Source organism: Lonchura striata, chromosome 4, assembly GCF_050655825.1.
Source record: "Lonchura striata isolate lonStrDom1 chromosome 4, ASM5065582v1, whole genome shotgun sequence".
NCBI lineage: Eukaryota > Metazoa > Chordata > Aves > Passeriformes > Estrildidae > Lonchura > Lonchura striata.
The window spans coordinates 73980850-74003014 of NC_140706.1; the positions used below are offsets into that span (position 1 = coordinate 73980850).

Below are 22165 nucleotides of genomic sequence, written 5' to 3' on the forward strand. Positions count from 1 at the left end.
TGTTTCTCTGATTCTTTTGGATTTACAGGATCAGTATCACCTCTTGAGTTGCTCGCCATTTTGAACTAAAAGCTTAAGGTATTTTTCATACTCTTTGTGAAACAGTACTTGCTGTGAAATGGTGCTTGGAAAAGTAGGAATATGTCACAGAAAGCAAGCATGTTTATACTGAATTACCTGATTTCTGTCTTTTGTGATTCTGCATATTTAGCATCATTTGGTTTAGGATTAAAGACCAGCAGAAATGACTGCTAAAGAGTTATAAGTACATTTAATCCTATTTTATACTGAAGCCTTTATTGAATCATGTATTTTAAGTTACACTCATGAGAAGTGCAGAGAAAGGCACACTGAACTGGTCTTATATAGCAGTTAAAAGCCTTCTTCAAATGCTAATCATTTATAATTAGTCTACTTCAATTAGTAATGAACAAATTGCCCTCTCCAAGAAAAGAGAATATATTCCATGTGCTGATTAAAAGGGAAGAGTGATCTTCAAATTCTGAAGCAAATGATTGATGTGAAGCAAAACTCTCTCACAATTTTGTTCTTTTAACTCTTTGATGAACTGATCAACAAAGGCAAGTTTCTCAAAAGTCTTAGAAACATTATTAGCAATTCACATAAAGAAAAGCACATCTGTGTTCCTGCGCTCTCACTTTAAATGCATCCTTACTTTACAGCTATTTTATGCCATTTACTAAGCAGGTGTTATATTTCCTCTTTTTTTTTTTCTCAAGGAATCAGCTTTTAATTGGCTACTTTCTAATGTGCAAAAAAGAAATATCAAAAAGCAATTGGATGGTTGGGAACTGATTGTTAGGCAGTAGTCCCAAAAAGCCTTTGGGCAGGAATAAAGGCATTTTACTGATTCAGTCACTAAAGATTACACAGTTTAGGAGAAAATGCCTAGGTTGAATTTTGATACAGGACTTCTCTCATTTGCTCTGTCTATTCTAAATAGCCCAGACGGTGTTTACCAGAAGAGTGGCTTTGCTTAGTCCTGTTGCAGGAATTCTTCAGGCAATAGTGTGCTTCAAGCATATGCAAATCAATAGTTTTGAAACACCTATTCTGAAATGAGGCAGGGACGAGGGAAAGAAAATTGGATAATTCATTCAGAAAGTATATTTCTGCTTTCTGCTGATATGCCAAATGGTGAATTACAGAAAATCAATGTTCTTTTCCTTATGGTCTATTATTAGGTGCGCTGCTCCCAGATGTTTGGAGTGCTCTTATAAGTGAGGTTTTGTCCGTTGGTTTTGGTGGCATTTTTACTTTATCAGAAATGTGTGGGGGATATTAAATGAAAATAAACAGGACAATGTTACATGTTAAAAAGTAGAGAAAACCCTTCTCACTGATATGGTTGTGTAGGCAAATGCAGTAGGACTGGTAAGGAATAATATTAACAAAAAGATTGCAAATAGAAAAACGCAGACCTGACAACACAAGATAAATTTCTTCAGTGACGTCTGTCTCAATAAGAGCAGCTAAACTTGAGAGAGAGTTTCTCTAGTAAAAGTAATAGAATTTAACAGAGAGTTCTAGTACTTAATTTCAGTTTTACCTTCCTTTCACCAATTAAAGCTGCATTCAGCTCTTCCCCTAAGGAGCCATGGCATGGGCTCTGAAGGAGGAGGTGACATCTCCTTCCAGGCAGCTTCCACAGGCATTGGCTGCCCTGCATTTGAGGAGGCAGGTCAAGGCACTGAAGCATTTCTTGGAATCTGATATAAACTAAAGCACTACAATGCTTTAATATCATTTGAAAGCATGCAGACATGTATTAAATTGTAATCACTCCCCTCTATATGGGAATGGGGAAAATGATATCTTACATTACACCAACATACAGCTACAGCCCTAATTAATTTCTTGGTTAAAGCCATAGATAACTCCATAAAATAATTAGCAATAGCTTCATAGATCATTTACCAAGTATCTGGAATTCAGACAGCAAAACATAGTTGCTCTAGGACAATGGTTAGTTTCCCTGCTAGTCTGCTTCTTCTTTAACTATCAACTATATTAGTAACATTATGGAGAGCTGATAGCAACTCTATAAATGTTTTATCAGACGTGAAGAAAGATCCTTATCCCATAAAACACCAGTGTAAGCAGCTCTTATTTCGCTCAATTAACCCTGTGTCTTAATTCACTTGAAAATTTAACGGTACTGGAAAACTTATTTATTGTGTCCAAGAACAACAAATAACTTTTCAAAGGATTTGTAGCGTGATTGCAGGTGATTTCACAGCCTTATTAAGATGTTAGGATCCCTATATTCAGCAGTCAACTGAACTTTTATTATTTCAAGGTTTGCAGACACAGCAGCAATAAAACGTCCATGAGATACTGGATTACACAGGTAACAAAGCCATATTATAATTTACCTGTTTGTACTTTTATACAGAATAATTTACAGAACCACTGTTCATTCAGAGGTTATTCAAGAGGTTACTTAGGGATAGACTTTTGGTCAAGTGCCTTAGTTTTAGTCAGTTTTAACTTCTACCCTAGACATTACACCTGACTTTTCGGAAGGAGCAAGTTTAGGGATTTTCTCTCTGGAGCAAACATAGCTGTATGTGTTACTGTGCTACCCCCTCCACCTGTGGAAATGAACCAGTGAAATAAGGAACTGAATAAACAATCTATTTAAAGGAAAAAATCTGTATTGTTCTAAGGCTGGCCTTCTCTCTGGCCTCATGATGTGAATATTGTTTTGTTTGACAGAAGATGTCAAAGTATTGTGTAGTGTTATCATCAGACTTAATGGACTTCCAGAGTTGTCATCAATAGTACTAATTCTGCACAAATAAAAAATAATTACCCAGGAGTCAATCAATTTGACACCTATAACACAGTGAGTACTCTGAGAAGAAACAGGAAAAACACCTCTGCACAATGAAAGTTTGCAATAAAAATTAAATATTATCTTTAATGAAAGGGCTTTTCAAATAACAAAAAATCCCACAGCACCAGCTTCAGAATCCATGTCTTGTTTCATTAAAAAAACATATATGGAAAAAGGAACTGTGTTCACATGAAATACTCAGTAGACATGAACTCTGCTATGTTCTCTGAGCATGAGACAGGAAAGAGACTTGTTCCAAAGAACAGTGAAAATACACAGATTTTAAAAAGCACTCTGGCTGCCTGGGAACTCAGTGAGAAACTCAGAATAGTTTTATAGCTGATTTCAGATTTCAGCTCATTCAGCTATAGATAATAAATTCTCATCTAGAAAGAATTGAGGATGCATATTAACTATACACAATATAATCTGATGTTCAGGTATCCCATAACTATCCTCATGGTAAACCTTATGGATTTTTTTTATTTTGTGGCAAAACATCCCAGAATACCTTAATACAGCTGGGAAATTTGTCTTCATATCTAAACCAGAGAGAAGTAAACACTTAAGGAAATACTAAGAATTCACCATAATGACGGATATTTGTGGAGAGAAGAATTGGAAAGAAAATTATTTCTTCGTTGTGAGTGATACTCTAGAAGTACAGCTAGTAGTATAGTGAAAAGAAAGGTAAAACAAAGAGAATAAATTTTATCTGATAATAAATTCTGCATTGTGGAAAAACCTTTGATGGAAATTACTTCTCCTGATGTTTGGACAAAACACTGTAAATTTAACAAAGGATACACTTATGAATTGGTGGAGCAGGAGCTGGAAGAGCTTTTAGTAGTTTTCCTCTTCTTTCCTAATTATTTTGCCTTATTATCGACAGCATGAAGTATTTCTCATTTTTTTTCAAAGAGTCACAAAAATTTAAATACGATAATAAAAATAGTTACAAAATATATATTAAAAATAGTATTATACAGGGGGGTTTTAACACCTATACAGGGGGGTTTTTACTTTATACATAAAAGTAAAAAGTTTTAAAATAAAAAGATTTTTAGCCAGTCCTATCCTTCCTCTTTCTTCTTCCTTGCCTCCATATTTCTAATAATGTTAGCACTTACAAATTAGTTTAAAATAAAAAAGCACCATTTAATATAAGTAATAAATATTAAAAAAAAACCTATAAACATTTATCACATAATACACCATATAAAAGATAACAACAACCAGGGGCGGGGGGAAAAAGAAAGAAGTCAAAAGACAAAAAAATATCAAAAAGTGTGTGTGCCTTTGCTTAAACTACTAACCAAACCACAGTAGCCCAAAAAAACCTAATCTTTTAGATAAACTGCCTTAAAACTGAACAGCAAAAAGCTGCTAAGTCTTTCTTTAGAAGCACAAGTTAAAAGAAAAATTTTTCCACCATCCAAAACTCCTAAACCAAAGTTCCATCAAAACCTCCTGATTTGTCTCCTGCTTGTTCTGCTGTGTAGCAGACTGGCAAGAAGACTCCACCACAAAGGAGCTGTCTGCTCTTGGCACAAACTGCCCCTGAGGATTCCTAATAAACCTGAATTTCGAGCTGTGCGCATGCAGATTCAAAAATGCAAAGCCCAGGTTGCTGACTGTGATCCCATCACACCACGGCGGGCTTTTGTTCTGCCAGGATGACATTTTTGTATAGTTATGTCTCCTTGTCACAGGGAAAAAAACTGAAAATGTGAAGTAAGCAAAGGTACAGAGGTTTTGCTCACTTTTTGCAGCACTCAAAACTCAAATCCCCCTGATTATATAGCAGTGATTTGGGTATATTACAGAAGGCATGAAGACAAATGCAACCCAAAATCAATTTTTGCAGACTTCAATCTATTCACAAAGTTGTGTGTTCTTAGGGTAGATTGTGTAGGTCCAGATTCACAAGGAAACAAGATGTATTTCCTGGAATACTTTTTTTCATACTTTTTCATCATGTAAGGGAATTTTTATGAGGTGATTTTTCTGGTTATCTACATTAGCAGGCATCAACAAAGGTCCTCTATATTTAAAAAAAAAAAAGTAATAAGGTGGGGTTTTTATCCTTATGTAAATGTGCAAATTAAAAATGCATTCTATATTTGGTAAATGTGTAAACTAAAAATGCACTATATATTTATGGAAAGCAAGAGTTCACTCCTCCTCACTGCATGCTTTAAGTCAGTATTATTAATATTGAAATGCAAAATATATCCAAGTGTACCACTGCCAACCAAAGGACTTTCTCACAGGACAAGGGAAAGTCTCAGGCAGCTTTTCAGATTGTCTGTGCTCTCAAAATGATTCTTACACCATTTCTATCTCTTAGCCATTAATGTAAGGAATGAGGCCAAGCAAAAGAAGAGGGGCACTCCCAAATCTGGCTGACCTGGAGCTCTCAGAAGAGCCATCCAGGCAGCCAGACACAGCTCTAATTTCAGCCAGCAGCAGGAATCTAGCTGGATCTTGGCCACCATCAGCTCTTTGTGTTCTCAGTCTGTTTGGGTTTTTTCTTCCCCCAAAATAAAGCCTGTACACACTACCCAACCTGATTTTTCTATCTATAAGCCTATTTAGACATATACAGGTGACTGCAGACCTCTCAGTTACACATCCTTCATGGAGACACTTTGCCAGGGCAGGCAGTGCAGGAAGCAAAGCTCCATCAGCAGCCCCCACAGCCCCAGTCCCTGCAACACTCATACCCCAGGCCTGCCACATTATCCAGTTGCCTTTCATTCCCTTTAGAAATGAGCTGGAGAATGGAGACGGGGAAGTGATGCATTTCCAACTTAAATTTTGGTCTCTTTCAGTTTGGAGGCTGCGTGCAGTGAGCACATAATCAGACTTGACAAGCTGCAATGGCTCCTGTACTGCTGTTTGTTTGTAGCAAAGATGCTGCTTTAAGAAGTTACATGCACTGTGAACATATTTTACTTTGGAAATATTATTGTTTACAGGATTAGAAATAATAATAATAAAATAATAGCAAGCTCAGAAGAAATAACAGAGTTTAAGTATGAGTTTTCCTCTCCTAATGGGTATTTATTTATAATTTACTTACCTTGCAGTGATAATGAGGATAACCTGCCACAGCAAAGTAAGCTTTCCAAATTTCCAGCTTAGTGTTCTGCTTGCTCAGGTAGGAGAGCTGGTTTCCATCCCAGGTGGAGGTGTAACTCTCTCCACAGGCTGCTCAGCACAGGAAGCTTGCTCTCTGCAGTTCCTCTGCAGACAAAGTGCCAGGAGGGTCTCAGTGAGATTCCTTCACACAGCCCAGGGATAACTGGAGCCTGGGAGGAAGGAGAGCAGCTGTGACAAGCTGAGGGACACAGGGGACCCTCCAAGGGTGTCACACTGTGCAGGGAAGCTGGAGGTTTCATGGGTCCTCCTCAGATACCATTTTCCTCATCTGTTCTACACCCCCAGTTCCCCTGGCGTATTTGAGAGGGTTGACACAAGGCACAGTGCTGCTGAAGGTGACAAATGCTGTCTGGTCACTCTGGCATTGCCCCACCACGCAGGCTGATAACATTTCTTCTCTTTCTCAAGCTCAACAAGCACAAACTCAGACATGCTGCACCCTTTCCTCAATGCTGACTTGGTCTCTGATGGCTTGGGGGCTGCTGGACACCACCTGCAGCTGGACCTGCTGATCTCCAAAAAGACCTGCACTTGTGCTTTCCAAAGGCTCCAGATGTTTTGGCAAGACACAGCCTGCACAGGGCCACAAAATGAAACGTTTGAAGACTAAAGGGTGGAGGGTTTGGAAGGGTTTTTTGGGGGGAGCGTGGTGTCAGGAGCATCCCACACACAACAGCCACGGGTCCATCCTATGTATGCTTTTCTGCAGGATGATCTGGCTTTTCACACAGGTATAGTAGAGTCACTCTATAAAAAAATCACAATGTCTTGGTGCCCACACTACTTCCCCTGTGTTTGAAAAAGAAACTAAGCTTCTAATCTTATCTAGACAATACTTCTAAGATTTCCTTCTCCTCATGTCCAAACAATCATCATTCACGTAATAAGTAATGCCTTGATATTAACTAGATCTCTAAGGAATCTTTTCATGGAGTTTTCATAGCATGGGCTGATTTATTTAATTGATGAATAGCCTTGTATGTGCTTATTTTTAATCCTACCCATTTATCTTTTGAAGAATTGCTGTTTGTAATTATTCCAAAGACATAATATAAATATATTTAAGATAATAATGAATGACATAGCTTTTAGCAAGCCTTTTAATGTTTGTAAAACAATACTCTAATTATTCAGAATAAAATATTTACTCAGTTATTAAAAAAGTGCCTGATATTTTACTCGGTCTCACATGAATACAATGAATCCAATAGGCTGCATTTCTCTATGAAATCCATGAGCACATATCTTTCTCTTAATCACATTCTCATACTTCAAAATCTGTAGAATACACTTGAAGATCTCTATGTTATGAGTTAAATATGAAATAATATGAAGAAAACCACTGTAGCATTTTACCTGCTCTATCATCTTCTGCATCCAACTGCTGTGTCACACTGAGAATTTAAATTGGAAGGTCTTTCTGCCAGGGGAGGTTTTTTTACTAAGTGGCAGAACAGCTTCATTGTCCATTGCTAGGGCTCCTTGTGCTAATGCACTACAAAGAATGATTATTATTTAATGAACACCTCTAGTCTCCAGGATGGTTCACTGAGGTTATCACTGTCAGTTACATTTTCTAAGCTTATATTAAAAATTACAGGAATAGCTACTCCCTTGTTCACTAAAGAGGACAGAATCTTTTACCACTTAAGCAAAAGTGTGCATAGATACCATCAGTAGTTGCAGTCTCAAGAGTTCTTAAAAATAGCAAGGAATCCATCTCGGGGTGCCTGGTCTTAGCCTGTGATTCAAAACCCATTTTTAGGCCATTAAATAGGCAAAGGAGTTTGTAAAAGCCCTTATTATCCAGTCATGTCCCACAAGTCTGCCAGTGAATCCATCAGTCCCCTATCATTGGAGATGAGACATTTCTCTTTATCCAGGTTCACAGACTGTAGAGGCTATTATTTTGATAATAGGCCTTCAGGTGTTTCCATTTTGACATCTGAAGCTTTTCAAAAGACTTCTGAAGACTTCCAAGAAATATTCAAACCATCCAGACTCAAATATGAAGAGACTCACCTATTTCTTCCCTTTCTCCACATCTTTCCTCTTTTCTTTTGATTCTTCCAGAAAAAATTTGAGTGAGATTTACATTTTTCCAATTCCTTTTGACAAGTGAGATATTGATTTGAGATTGTAAAGCCCAATTTTAACCACTTAATCTTTGGCCAGTCTAATCAATATTTTAGCTTGTAAAATGAAATATTTTTTTTCAACATTTCATGCTTGTAGGAAAAAAACTAAGAAAAATGGTTGTGAATTTCAACAATTTTTTTTTCCAAGTTTTTAATTTATCTGTGCTTCTCTATCCCACATCCTTCTTCCCTCCTCACTGTAATGTTTCTTGATCATTAAGCAAATTGTCATCACTGCATTTGACATCACTTTGACTAATCTCAAAACAGAGGCTTTTCTGAACAAGCAACATGCTTCATATCCATTATTTTTAAAAAGTAATCAACAGTGGAGCACATTTATTGTTAAAATTTTAGATTCATGCAACATACATCCAACTTTGAGCAAGAACTGTTGTGTTCTAAACATCAATGTATACTGAAAACTGATAAAACCAGCATGGAAGTTTTTACAGCTTATGGAAAAGCATCAAGAAAATACTTCATTGTGAAAAAGCACTGGTAATTTTCCCTCAAATTTTTAAGAGCTTTCTTTCATTTGCTTCTGCTGTTTAAGTAAAATGAAATTTCAGATTATCATGTCTATTGAATTAAATCTCACCTCAATTTTGCTTATTCTACGCTTTGTGTCAAACTGCATCTTCCCATAAAAGCTCTCGAGTGGAAATACAACTACTTGACTTTTTAGGTTATAAGAACTTCTTTCTCTCTCTTCTATTAAAGGAGAAAAAGACTGAAAAGCTATAGCTGTTCATAAAATTTATTGTGCTCATAATCCCGTAAATTCCAATTTCACTGTTGTTTTCATTGGCTGAAAAACTTACTCAGCCTTTACTCATAAATTATGCATTTAAGAACTGAGTACAGACAGGATCTTATGATCCATAATTACAAATCAAGTCTTACACAATAATCTCTTCCTGTATCACTCTGGTAATTCTTTCAGCAACACAGCTTTGTATCTCCAGTATTAGTTTGTTTTTTTTGAATTTCTTTGGGGTCTGTATATTTTTAATGGAAAAATAAAAATACCCTCACAGCAAACTCACACTGGCTCTGCTGCAGTCCCTGTCCCCATGAACACACTTAGCACTGGAATTGCTGGAGGAATAATATTCTGAATGCAACCCAACACTGCCATTTAGTTAAGTATTAAGTTGGACTCGGCTCTTTAAACAGTTGCTCTCAAGAGATTCCTGTTCTGAATCATCCCCTGGGACAGCATCCAGGTCTTGCAGGCTGCAGAAAAGCTGAATACTTCTAACACACGTGTTTAAGCTCAAATCCAAAGTACTGTGAGTAAATTTAAAGCATTTAAAAAAGGAAAGCTCCATAATCTGACAGTGCTGAGCGGGAGCTCTGCATGTTGGTGTCTCCATAGGTAAGAGGCAGTTCAGAAGTTGCCAAGTGAAAGGGCAGGCAATGGAAGCATCTTCTTTAAACATGCCAGATTTCACTCAACAATCCAGCAACATTATAGATTTATTCTGCCTCCTTTCTCAAGGGAGTTTAAAATACTCTAGCTCTGTAGAAACCCTGATTGCCAACCCTTGTACTAGTCAAACAAGGAGTACATGTAGCAGTATGCTGTGCTCAAAATCAATTACAGAAACTTAATGATTAACTGAAAAAAAATTACTGATTATATCATTATTTTATATGCAATTTATTTTAGAATTATGGAGCCTTTGGATATGTGGGGAAAAAAACGAACACCAGTTTGATGGTATTTTCAATATTCTAATTTTATCATAATGATTTAAGGCATAAGACTGCTTTAAACTAGAAAGCACATCTCCAGCTTCCAGATCTATAAAAAGCAACAAAAATGTGTCGCATTGGATATTGGGCACAAGTCTATGACTTTTTAAAAAAGCTTTGAATATTAATGAGTAGTTTCTGAAAAATTGCTTCTTAAATTGTAAGTCAAATCACAACATTAAGAAATTTGAGTTCCCTGTAATGATAAGGGTCCAAAAGATTCAGGATAGTTTTAAAAGAAACAGAAACACTGAGATTAAAGCTTCTCTGATGCCACTCAGGATCAACTTATTCCTAGATAACAAAATACCAGCCAAGCATGAGATTTGCACCTTCACTTCAGATTTCTTGCACAAGAGCTTCTTCCTGCCTTATCAGTGTAGGCTTAGTGAGTGCAGTGGGATCGGAGTCTCTCACTCTGGTTCTGACTGAAAACTTAATTGTTCGTGTCCATGTGCAGCAGCAAGCCATGCCTGCAGACTCGTGATAAATTTAGCTAGAGAACAGGAAAAAAAATAGGGGATAGATAAAATATTAACCTCCATCCGTTAAGAGTTAATGTGCCAAATTATATTACATGTATTATGCATATAACATAATTTTATTTATGCCGTAAATCAAATGGTCCCGATCGAAAGGAGAAATATTCTACCTGCACTTCAAGCAATATGGGTCAGTTTAAACATGCTTAATTCTACCGTGTCCCTAGCAAATTTATTTCTGTCATTTAGATCAAAGGCATGTATTTGCAGCATTTTCTATGCCTGCTCCATAGATGCAGATATGTTACTTCCATAAGACCTGCTACAAACACTATTGTAATTGCTCAAGAAATACAAAAATCACAGGATTTATTTCTGTGAAAAGATTCTCTTTAATAAAATATTGCTGGTTTTCTCTTAAGACTGGGTCATTACTTATTCTACTCATGCAGTTCATTTCAGAAGTTTCAAAGTATTTGACAATAACAAAAAAATCAATTAAAAGCCCAAAGACAACACTGCAGTAACATGAAAAGAAATATAATAAAATTAAATGCGAATTTTTAAATTATTCAAATTAAAAGTTTTATAGGTATCCACAGTAATGAAAAAATAATAAAAAGCCTTCAAAGGAAGAAAAAAGGCAACAGAGGATTTGAAGACTGATATTTAGTTTAATATCTGTAATTAGTTTTATAATTTGGCAATACTTGTGCCTCACAGGATAATGGCAGTTGTCTACAGAAATTGCATATGCACTTGCTCAAAACTAATTTTTCTTTTAACTATCTGTGCACCAACTTACAGCTCCTTTATGCTGTGTGTACTGAACTCAAGAAAATTTTGTGTTTTTTTGACACACTCGATCTATGAATCTCAAGGCAACTTAACCACAGCATTTGGCAAGTTAAAAATGATTTTAACTTTATAACTGGGGAAACTGAAGGATGAGATTCTTACCTTCGGATATTTCTCATAGTTCCTGAGTGAAAATTAGAGTGCCCAAAAGCACAGAGGTGCCAACCACCCATGGCTTGCAGGGATGTGTCAGCAGCAGCAGCACTCCTGCTGCACTTACTCACCTAGGAACCTGAAAACTTTTATTTTTGCTGCCTAAGTGTGTGAAGGTTGGGTTTAATCCCTGGCTGGACTGCATATTTATCCCCTGACAATTTATTATGGCACTGTATCTGAAACCCCACGTTGTGGGGAATTGGTTGGCCTTTACTGTGCCACAAGCTGAGAATCTCAGAGTTTTTATTCTCCACCTCTACTTCTCACAACAGCACCCCAGTTTTACAGAGTGAGAATCCACCAGCAATGGAATGAAGAGCTGGATGTAAATTCACCTGGATCAAGATGCTGCACTACCCCAGAGATAATGAAGAAATTAGCTTAATGAGGCAAACAAATGCTTTAGAATCATAACTTCCCCTCCAATGCCTCTTGCAATGCTTCCTTTGCTCTGCTGAGTTCTAAAACCATCTCAGGGCTACTGACAAGTGAGTGATAAAGGAAAAGAATAAAATGCTGTCAACAAATGTTGCCCATTCCTTTTTATGCTCTCCACACACATGATCTGGGCTACAGAAAAGTAGAATCAGTTGTGCTGGGTTAGAGTGAAGTGGCTAAATCCTGCCTCCAGCTGCAGCCTGTGGCTGGTGCTTGGGGGACGTGGGAGAACCAAGGGAAGGGCAGACTGGTCCTGCTTTGCAATCATCACTGCTTTTGGCAGTCAGAAGTTTAAGGATTTCCTGAACTGCCTATCTTCCATTCATCTGGAACCAAGGTCTAAAATTTAATTGCAGCTTTATGAAAAAATATTCTCTCCTGCACGTTGTAGACTTATTCCTTGAAAGCAGGTGGTTCTGTTCTTCCCTAAGTAAATTGTTCACAGTCACCTTTGTAATGACATGTTTTTATTGATCTCCCTGTGACCCCCTTTTTCTTGTACCTGTTGCGTCCACTGTTTTCTCTGAGGAAATAAATCCTCACATATTTGGTAACATTCATCTCTCGTAACTACTTCCATTACTCATAACACTCTATCTCACCTTTACACCAGGCATTAATCATCACAGCTGATAATTACTATGATTAAGAAATAGTGACACTCAAGTAAAAACATTTCTTCTCATTTCATAAGTGCTTAGCTTCCTAAAGGAACTTTCTGTGTATACTGTCAGAAACCCCAGTTCACTACAGCTATTCCAGTAAACTCAGGATCCAAAAACATGCCTACTGACAAGAATTTTTCTCTCTGCAGTTATTAAACTGTTAAAATTGCCCTTGTCACACATTTGGTGCAGTGAGCTGGCACTCTTTGGATAGTACCAGCTGCAGTGCAGCCCACTAGGTTACATGTGCTCCCCACAGGCATTTTGGATAAAATCCCTCCTCCTCTGATTTGGGAGTGTTTTTGGCATGGCCAGATGCCACCTGCTGGCCCCAGGGCCAGTGACCGTGCCCTGGCACTGCTCCTTGCCAGCATGGATTTAAATAAAACCCAAAAGAACAAGGTTATGCAATGAAGCATGATTTACCTTCCATGTCCACTCCCACTCATTAGAAGAGGTTATATTTGATCAGCACAGGCCCACACAAACAAACCTCCAGATTTTGGATGTTCTTGGAGATATGGGGCTCCTACATCCTTCTGCAGCCACCTAGGCCAAGCACATGTTATTCATAAATGTTTAATATAAAGAGAGTCAAACACAAAGAGTGAGCAGCATTCCTACAGCTCAGCCCACTGCCAGAATCATATTTTCCCCTCTTTTGCAATTAAGGTGCCCTACAAATTTTTTGTCATAGTTTTTTGGGGGTTTTAAAATTAAAACAATTAAACTATTTAGTCACAGTTTAGAAGCTCCACAGGTAGGATGCTTACTCCTGTACCAAATAATACCTTACTTTTTTATTCTAAATTATTATAAACTATTTTTAATATCTTTTTTTTTCTTCCCAGAAAGGAGGTCAGAGATAATATATTTCTTCTACTTAAAAATTAAAACCTAAAACAAACCCCAACCCAAGTTTTTTCTGCATGTGGTCTTTCCAGGCAGCTTTAGCATGGTGTAATTCCTCACACTTTCTTTCTTAGTTGGTGAGGCTGCCCAGCTTATCATCCAGGTTTTCAGCTTAAAGCCACACAACATTTCATGGAGCTGAATTGAACTGGGGACTTGTTGAATAATGAATTCTGCTCTGACTTTGTGAGCCTTCTCATCCAACAATTATAATATTGATGGGTTCCATTTACAAAGTTAATCACCTTCTTATTGAAACACAGACTTTTATCCAATTTTTATGTATTAGTGTGAACGTTATTTCCACTCTATTTTCATGCTTTCCTTCGTGTTTCTCCCATGCCTGTTGCTTTCTGTAGGGTTTGGTTGTTGCACTGCTCCAGAAAGTTCAAAAAGCTCCAATTTTGCTAAGCTCTGCAGAAATGTGCCTTGTTCAATTTACCTTTTGGTGACATCCATCTCACTGACTCTGGATAGCTACACCATAGTCATCTAAGTCTTTGCATAAGAAGGTCCTGTGGAGTTTGTGGACAGAAAAAGGCATTTTATAAGGCAGTATACTCCAGACTTGTGAAATCACAAGAACCAGCTAAGATCCAGACTTTTAAACTCTAGCCCTCTAAAATTAGCTGAACTAATTCTATTTCAATTACATATTTTTTTAATACCACCTTCCTCATAAGCACACGAGGAGAGCCAATTCTTTGATTGCCCTGAAAAACAATAGCAGAATAACACTCGAGAGCTCAATGTGTTGTGTTTTCCCAAGTGATTAGCAGTGCATGAGTGCCAACCTGCAAGTGCAAATCATATTCAATTACCATCAATCTAGAGCAGAAAATAAGGACATGATTGTTCACAGAGGTTTAGTGTGTAATTCTGTCTTTTTCAATGATTTCTCCAGAACACACCATGCACCCTATGAAAACCTTCCAGGCACTTAATTTATAGTATGGTCTAAAGAACAGAATTGTCCTCTTTGATGAGCTGTGATCAAATACATTGTCAGCCTAAGATGGGATGAATTTGAAGCAGCAGCATGTTTCCTTGAGCCACGGAGGAGGAAGTGGTGGTAAGAGACAGCAAGGTTTGTTACGTGTTGTGTTCACATTCAATCCATCATGTCCCTGCTTTGTGACTCAATTCACCCTTGTGCAGAGACAGAATTCATACTTTATGAAAAAAAAAAAAAAAAAAAAAAAAAAACCCAGCTGTGAAGTTTTATGGCATAGCATTACACTTTGCTTTCAAGCACACAGAAACTTCTGCTGGTTTCACACGTGGATGTGAAATCAGAGTTCAGCCCTTGAGGTCCACGTAAATCATTTGAGACTCAGTTTGAAAAGGGTTAGGAAGGTGTGCATTAATATTTAAACTTGTTTTGGATGGCATTTTCTGGGACATGTTTTCTAATCATTGGCATTATCCAAACATGGCACATTTCTTCTTTAGCAAGGTTTTACTGTGGGATTATCTTGATTGATGTGGATAACAGCATTGCTATGAAGAAATGTTTTTTATGCATGCACTCCAGTTTCTGTTAACAACTGTAAAGATTAGTGGTTTGTACAACAGGTATTAACAGACTTTTTCTGTTATTAACAATTTAGGTCACTATTTTGCTTTTTATTTTATGCAGGAAGGTTTTATGATTATGTATTCCAAGCGATTCTGCTTTCCTATTTGATTTATTGTTGAGCAAGCTTACTTAAGTCCTTGCTCACTTTTTAATATTTGAGGAATTCAAAAAGACTGCAGGCTCGAGGAGGGTCAATACATTATACCGTACATTTAGGATGAATGTAAAATGTATTTCCATTTTGTTTTGTGCTACTAAAAACCTCATCAGTAAAGGCATCAACTTTATTAACATTGCTGGCAAAATGATGTTCTGAATGACACATCAGCAGGGTCACAACCAGACTGTCACAGCTGAGTGAACTGGGCTCTGTTCAAGGCTGTGCCTGGTACTGGGTGAGAGAAGGAAAGGAAGTGCCACTCAAATACATCAAATTACATATAATTCAAAGTTTTAAACAATCTTCTACCTTGAGTCCCAGCATATAATGTTCCTCCCTTGCCCAGCTTCTCTCAAAAACCTTATTTAAGGCTTTAATTTTTATTTTTGTCAAAGAACTCAGAAACCTTTTACATACTTTTCTGAGGGAAAATCTATGTCCCATCTATTCCCAACTATCTGCAGGTCTGAAAGTTAAACAGATATTTTTCTTCATGGTAACAGAAACAACAGGGGGTTAAAATGGAAAAAAAAAATAGAGCAATACCATTGGGCTGAAATATGTGCATTCACTTCACTTCGAAGCCTGTAGCTTCCAAAAAATTTTGTGTTTGCATAATAAAAGGAATGAATGTTCAAATGAGAAATTTTACATATAAATAGGTTTCTTACAAATCACATATGTATATGGCTTTAAAAGCATCCCAGATTCTTGATGGCTGTAAAATGTTTAGCTGTTGACCTCACTTCATTCTTCCTAAGGAGAAACAGATGTATGTAATTGAAATTATATGTGGATTTAAAGCTCTGCCTAATTTATGGATTTTGATACATCTCTTCACTATTATACAACAAAGGAGGATTTATTTCTTGCTTGCTTTATTTATGTTTTATATTTTTTTAGTTTTTCATTTTGATGTAGCTGTATATTTTTTGAGGCTTGTCAATGCTATAGGCAAGAGTGTGATTTTGGCACATGTATATATTTTGTATTTGGCCCAAACACAGGGTAATGGCATCATCTACTATCTGGACAATTAAAAACCCAAAAATATAAATTATTCTGCCCTCTATTATTTTTGAGTACTGCAAACCCAGTGAAGATCTCTGTCTCACAAACACAATGGAATTAGAAGCTCTTATGAGAAAATAACAAGTCTTCCAGAACTAGGGTGCAAAATCTCAAATAAAAGGACTAGCAATAGTTCCATGAGGAGAGATCAGTGACATTTTAAATGTTTTCCATTTTATCAAATACAAGGTACACCACCAGAAGCCAGCACTGTTTGATGGCACCACACCATGACATCAAGGAGAGCAGGATCTGGTTGACCTGTAATTGTCTTGCAATTTGGAAAAAAACTAGTGTGGGAGGGTTCCCCTAATATTTTTAAAAATTATTTCAGAAATATGTTTCCTTTACGCAAAACCAGAGGAATATTCTCTGCTGATGCAGAATCATTCCAGTGTGCTCAGTTATAAGCAAAGTGTATAACTTGTTTTTGTTTGGAAACTAATTAAAAATACAGTTTTCTTTCACAAATTAAAGAACAATTAAGTAAAAGACAAACAGCACAGTACCCTTTACACTCAGGTGATAAAATTTCTTTTAAAACTATGTGATGAAAACACTTTCCCACAGGATTAAATCTCCCCTGTCACATTAACATTGACCTAAGCTCTGTGAAATGAGTAATTTCAACAGCAAAGCCCTGTTTGGCAATATTACACAATATTTTCTGGAACCCTTCCCTCCAGCCTACTGAGCTGACACCATGACAAGTCTCAGGATCTACTGGATAAGACAAGGTTAAGCCTTCACAAACCTTAATTAGTCTACTGAACATTTGCAAATAAGTACATAGACAAAGAGGAAAAAAAAATAAAGCCTACCAAGTATAGAAGGGAATATAGTTAGCAGAATAAAGTACATTCCTCAAAAGTTTGAGACAGAATTGGAATACCAAACAATTGAACACTTAAGGTACTTTTTAAGCAATACTATTCAGTGGGGAATCACTAAGATTTTGCATGACTCAGGCAGACAGTATATTTAAAATATAATTTTTTTTTTTTTTTTAAAGCCAACCAGCTTTCTTCCACTTTCCTGCTCATAGGATGAGGAAAATCTAATTCATGTGTCCACAAACACACAATTTTGGGGTGTATTCACAAGCTGCTTGGGGCTCTGCTCTGAAACAGATGCCTAAGCTTCTTGTCCCCTGAATTTCTGGCAGGGAGGAAAAGGATTTGGGAGCTACGGAGCCAAGGCAGCCCAAAGAGGGAGCCCTTACAAGCTGTCCTGAGCTGGTTTGCACACACTGTGAGCAGACAGAGCCATCTCAGGATACCCTGCAAAAATCCACTGCCAGGCTCACACAATGAGGAGCTGAACATTCCCAACGATGCTCCTCCCTACACCCCTGTCCTTCGAGGCCATTGGTTCTGCAAATCCTGGGAAAATACAAGCAGATAAATTAATTACTAGAGGTCATGCAACCAGATTTCTTCAGCAAGTGGGTTGTGGCTTCAGGTAAGGGAGAGGATGGGGGAATTATGCTGGAACAGAACCACAGGGTTTAAATTAACTGTGACACAAAGGAAAGCTGTGAAAACGGAGTGAAATGTCAGTGTTAAATGGCACAGATCAGGAGCTGTTTAAAAATACCATCCCAGGCATTAGGAGTGCCAGAAAAATGGTGAGAGAGGATCTCAAAAGGAGACTGAAATCATGACAGCTTGTCCACTGACTTAGAATCATTATGCCTGACCAGGCAGGTAAGATTTTGCACTAACTTGTCTCAACAAAGAAATGAATAAAAAGAATAATGACAGAATAATGACTCCATACAACCAATTGGCTTTACTTATGAAGCTTAGATTCAAGAATATTCTCTGGAGCCAAGTCTCACAATTTTTTATGAGAGTATTACTTTCAGAGACATACTATGTTGTCTTACTGCATTTAAAAGGGAAAATATCTTCTAGATGCATAAATGTAGTAAAGAATTTTGCAAGAATTAAAATATCACCATGCTTAACTTATAACAATGCAAGATAATGCCATTCTCATGACCAAGAAAAGTTTCACCATACATCTCAGATACATTAAACTCTCAGTCTGGAAGCTACGTGTCTTCTCCTTTCCAAACTCAAGCAAATAGAAAATCAAGGCAAGTCCACACTGAGTAATTCCCACCAAATAATACAAAAGAAACAAGACTCCAGACTATTAGTTCATGCAATCACTGAAATTTGAAAGACCTCTAAGTGTCCAGCTGTTAGCTCAGCACTGCAAAACACTGCCACTAAACCATGTCCCCAAGGGCCACATCTACATGTCTTTTAAAAGTCTGCAGGGGTGGTGACTCAACCACTTCTTTTGGCAGCTTGTTCTGATGTCTGACAAGCCTTTCAGTGAAGACATTTTTATTATTATCCAATCTAAACCTCTCCAGTGCAGCATGAGGCTTTTTCATCTCATCATATAAACTGTCACCTGGGAGGGGACATCAACCTCCACCTCGCCACCATCTCCTTTCAGGTGGTTGCAGGCAGTGATCTGCTTATGTCAAAGTGGCTGCTTCTTATTTTCCCCCAATATTTTAAAAACTTTTAGTTTTGCAATATTCTGCCCAAAAAGGAGCTTTCTGGCTTTGCAGCCCAACAATTAGAACACGCTGTCAGAGGCTCAGATTCAAATCTAATCTCTCTCTGAACCAAACCAAGCATTTAGGAAAGTACCTTATGCACAAAATAATGAAGAATTGTGGCATAATGCCCCCTCAGTCAATCATTTCTTTTCTATTGAGCACTTGGATTCATTAATACAGTAACCTGGGAATGTTCTCAGCAGCACTTTTGTGCTGCTGACCAAAGGAGAAGTTTAAGCAGCTAATACATAGTGGAGATGTTCCAACAGAAAGGCACAACATTCTGTAATAAAATATAACTCTGCAGTTATGTAATTTTCTTTTACAACATTCTGTAATAATATATAACTCCACAGTTAAGTCATTTTCTTTTAAGTTAAGTGAGGGTGGGGGGGTGGGGGGGGACAGGAATAATCTCCTTAAAATCAGTAGAGATTTGGACTGCTTCTGATCCAATATACATAAGAAAAATGCAGCACCTGTTTTCTGATAGCACCTATATCATTCTAAAATCTAGGTTTTACTTTTATCTAAAATGTCTGAGAATTATTTTTTTTTTTTCTTGAAAAAAGCATCTTGCTTTAACTTGCTGGGGAGGAGTAAAGAGGCATCTGTTTCTTGCCAGCTGAAACCATTTTAATTTATTTATTTTTAAGTCGGTCACCGAGCTGACAAATCAATTTCTTGTGTAGCCCAAGCGCAAATCGCCTGCCCTGGAGCCAAAGCCAGTTGCACAAACGTTGGCAAAATTTGGGCTTTGCTTTCTGAGCACACCCCTCTGAGCTGCAGAATACCAACTGCAGGCTCCACAGGCTCCATGCCAGCCAGTGCCAAGGGGTAAACTAATAGGGAGAAGCTTCACAGAGATGAAGAGATTACAGCTTCTCTGAAAAATACAATTAAAAGAGAAGGAAGCTTAATTTCTCTAAATCCTAACATAGAGTAAATTGGAGAAAAAATACCTTCTATTTTTATTTTTATAATAGCAAGTATTCATCAATGTCACAAAGCATTGTATCACTACACATGTATTCCAACAACAAAGCAAATGTGTCCATGAAGAAACACCTATTTTGCACTATTTTATAAATTCACCTGACTTTCTAATTCAGTAATTGTACAGCAACTAGCAGGAGCAAGCTATGCAATAAAAAAGTAGAATTGTGGAATTTTCTGCAACCTAAAGCAAAACATAAATACATGGAGGAGATTGACTCCTTTCCCATTTGCTGTGACCAGCCTGCACCTACCAAAAAATATTGCAAGGTACCTTCCTGATCATCAGTAGGAAGAATTTTCTGCTTGCTATTTAAATCCTGTGTCAGTAACTGGCCAAAATTGGCATTCCTGTTTCTGCAGGAGACATGGATGGTTTCTGGATTAACCTTCTTTATTCATGTTTCTGCAGAAAACGTGGGTGGTTTCTGGATTAACCTTCTCTATTTCCATTTCTGCAGGAGACATGGATGGTTTCTAGATTAACATTCTCTATTCATGTTTCTGCAGAAGACGTAGGTGGTTTCTGGATTAACCTTCTGTATTCCCATTTCTGCAGGAGACATGGATGGCTTCTGGATTAACCTTCTCTATTCCCATTTCTGCAGGAGACATGGATGGTCTCTGGATTAACCTTCTCTATTCCCGTTTCTGCAGAAGACATGGATTGTTTCTGGATTAACCTTCTCTATTCCCATTTCTGCAGGAGACATGGATGGTTTCTGGATTAACCTTTTCTATTCTTGTTTCTGCAGAAGACATGGATGGTTTCCTATTCCCGTTTCTGCAGGAGACATGGATGGTTTCTGGATTAACCTTCTCTATTCCTGTTTCTGCAGGAGACATGGATGGTTTCTATATTAACCTTCTCTATTCCCATTTCTGCAGAAGACATGGATGGTTTCTATATTAGCCTTCTCTATTCATGTTTCTGCAGAAGACATGGATGGTTTCTATATTAACCTTCTCTATTCTTGTTTCTGCAGAAGACATGGATTGTTTCTGGATTAACCTTCTCTGAACACACCATGTTTAATAAAGGAAGCAGGAAAAGCAGCACTATCCACAGGGATACCACAGGGAGGTGATGTGCACTGTGGCAGATCAGTTTGGATCTCTGGAAGGCTTTTGGAAAACCACTGATGCACATTCTTGGAAAGCACCGCTTGAAATCTCCCCTAAAGTGACACAAAACAAAAACAAAACAAAAACAAAACAAAACCAAAACAAAACAAAACCCACCCATGGTGTGCAGCCAGTTTGCCTCGCAGCTGCTGGGGGTTTGTTTTGATCTGACCCCGCAGAGGTGGGATGCTCCCAGATTTCCATCTCCCCACAGGGAGAGAGACAGGGCAGCCTCTGGCCCGGAGCGCTCAGTTTAGGGACCCAGTGGCCCAATTTAATTGCTACAACTGACTTGTAAAGCTGTTGCACAGTGTGCCTTCAGGAATTAAAAAACAAACCTGTTTATCTAGCCAGAGAGCATCTATAGAATTCAACTAAAATCTGAGCAATTCTGCATCAAACCAAAACATGCTGTTCCAATTGCTGCTTATTTTAGGAGGATATACAGGTGCAATTTAGGGTTCTGACAACAAATAACCACCACATTTGAAGAAACATTGTTTCAATGACAGATTAAGCTCATTCATAATACATGTCTTGTTTTTATCTGAACTTGTTCTCCCAAATGTGATATTGACCCATTGCATTCACAGTGTATTTGAATACCACCCATTCTTGTATTTGAACTGAAAGACAAATTATATAGGTATAAACAAAATAATATATATATAATTATAATATAATATAATATAATATAATATAATATAATAATAACTGAAGTCACTCTATAATTATTTTTCTTTCCATCCCCTTCTTCATATGCTTTTTTTACTGTTTATTTGAATATGATTAATTTGTCTTCATACAGCATGTGGGCCGTTCTAAAAATCTGTAAAACAAAATTTTCAAGATCAATAACTATACTGATTAAATGTATTAGCAAGGATATTATATAAAACATATCTTTTGACTTTTACCTCCATCCTGGTGTTAACTGCCATGCTGTACATATCCCAATACTAAAAAAAAAAAAAAAAAAAAAAAAAAAAAAAAAAAATTAAAGTTTCAAGAAGATGCCAGACTGGATACTGGATAAATAACTCCACAAAGGTTTTTAAATCAATTTATGTAATTCAAATTCAGGGTTTAATTTTATGGTAAATTTAAATTCTATAATGAAGAATGTTAGACTCTATACCTCTCTTTTGACCTCATGATTCTAACTGTAACAAAAATCTGTTCTTCATAACAAATAATTATGAACAGATCATATTCATT

The 22165-nt window shown here is 37.2% G+C and overlaps 1 long non-coding RNA gene across 4 annotated transcripts in view; it reads right to left on the reverse strand.

Moving 5' to 3' along the window:
* The window catches only part of LOC110468231 (uncharacterized), a 122083-nt gene extending 100175 nt beyond the window's left edge, over nucleotides 1-21908 (reverse strand). The window contains exons 1-5 of one of the 4 annotated variants that reach the window (XR_014954979.1): nucleotides 21865-21908; nucleotides 11367-21000; nucleotides 10257-10420; nucleotides 5946-6174; nucleotides 1571-1684 (exon numbers count right to left, since the gene is read on the reverse strand). This is a non-coding gene — a long non-coding RNA (uncharacterized LOC110468231). The remainder of the gene's footprint in view (nucleotides 1-1570; nucleotides 1685-5945; nucleotides 6175-10256; nucleotides 10421-11366; nucleotides 21001-21864) is intronic. The other 3 variants (XR_014954977.1, XR_014954976.1, XR_014954978.1) reach the window with 3 other exon arrangements.
* Nucleotides 21909-22165: the final 257 nt, after the last annotated feature.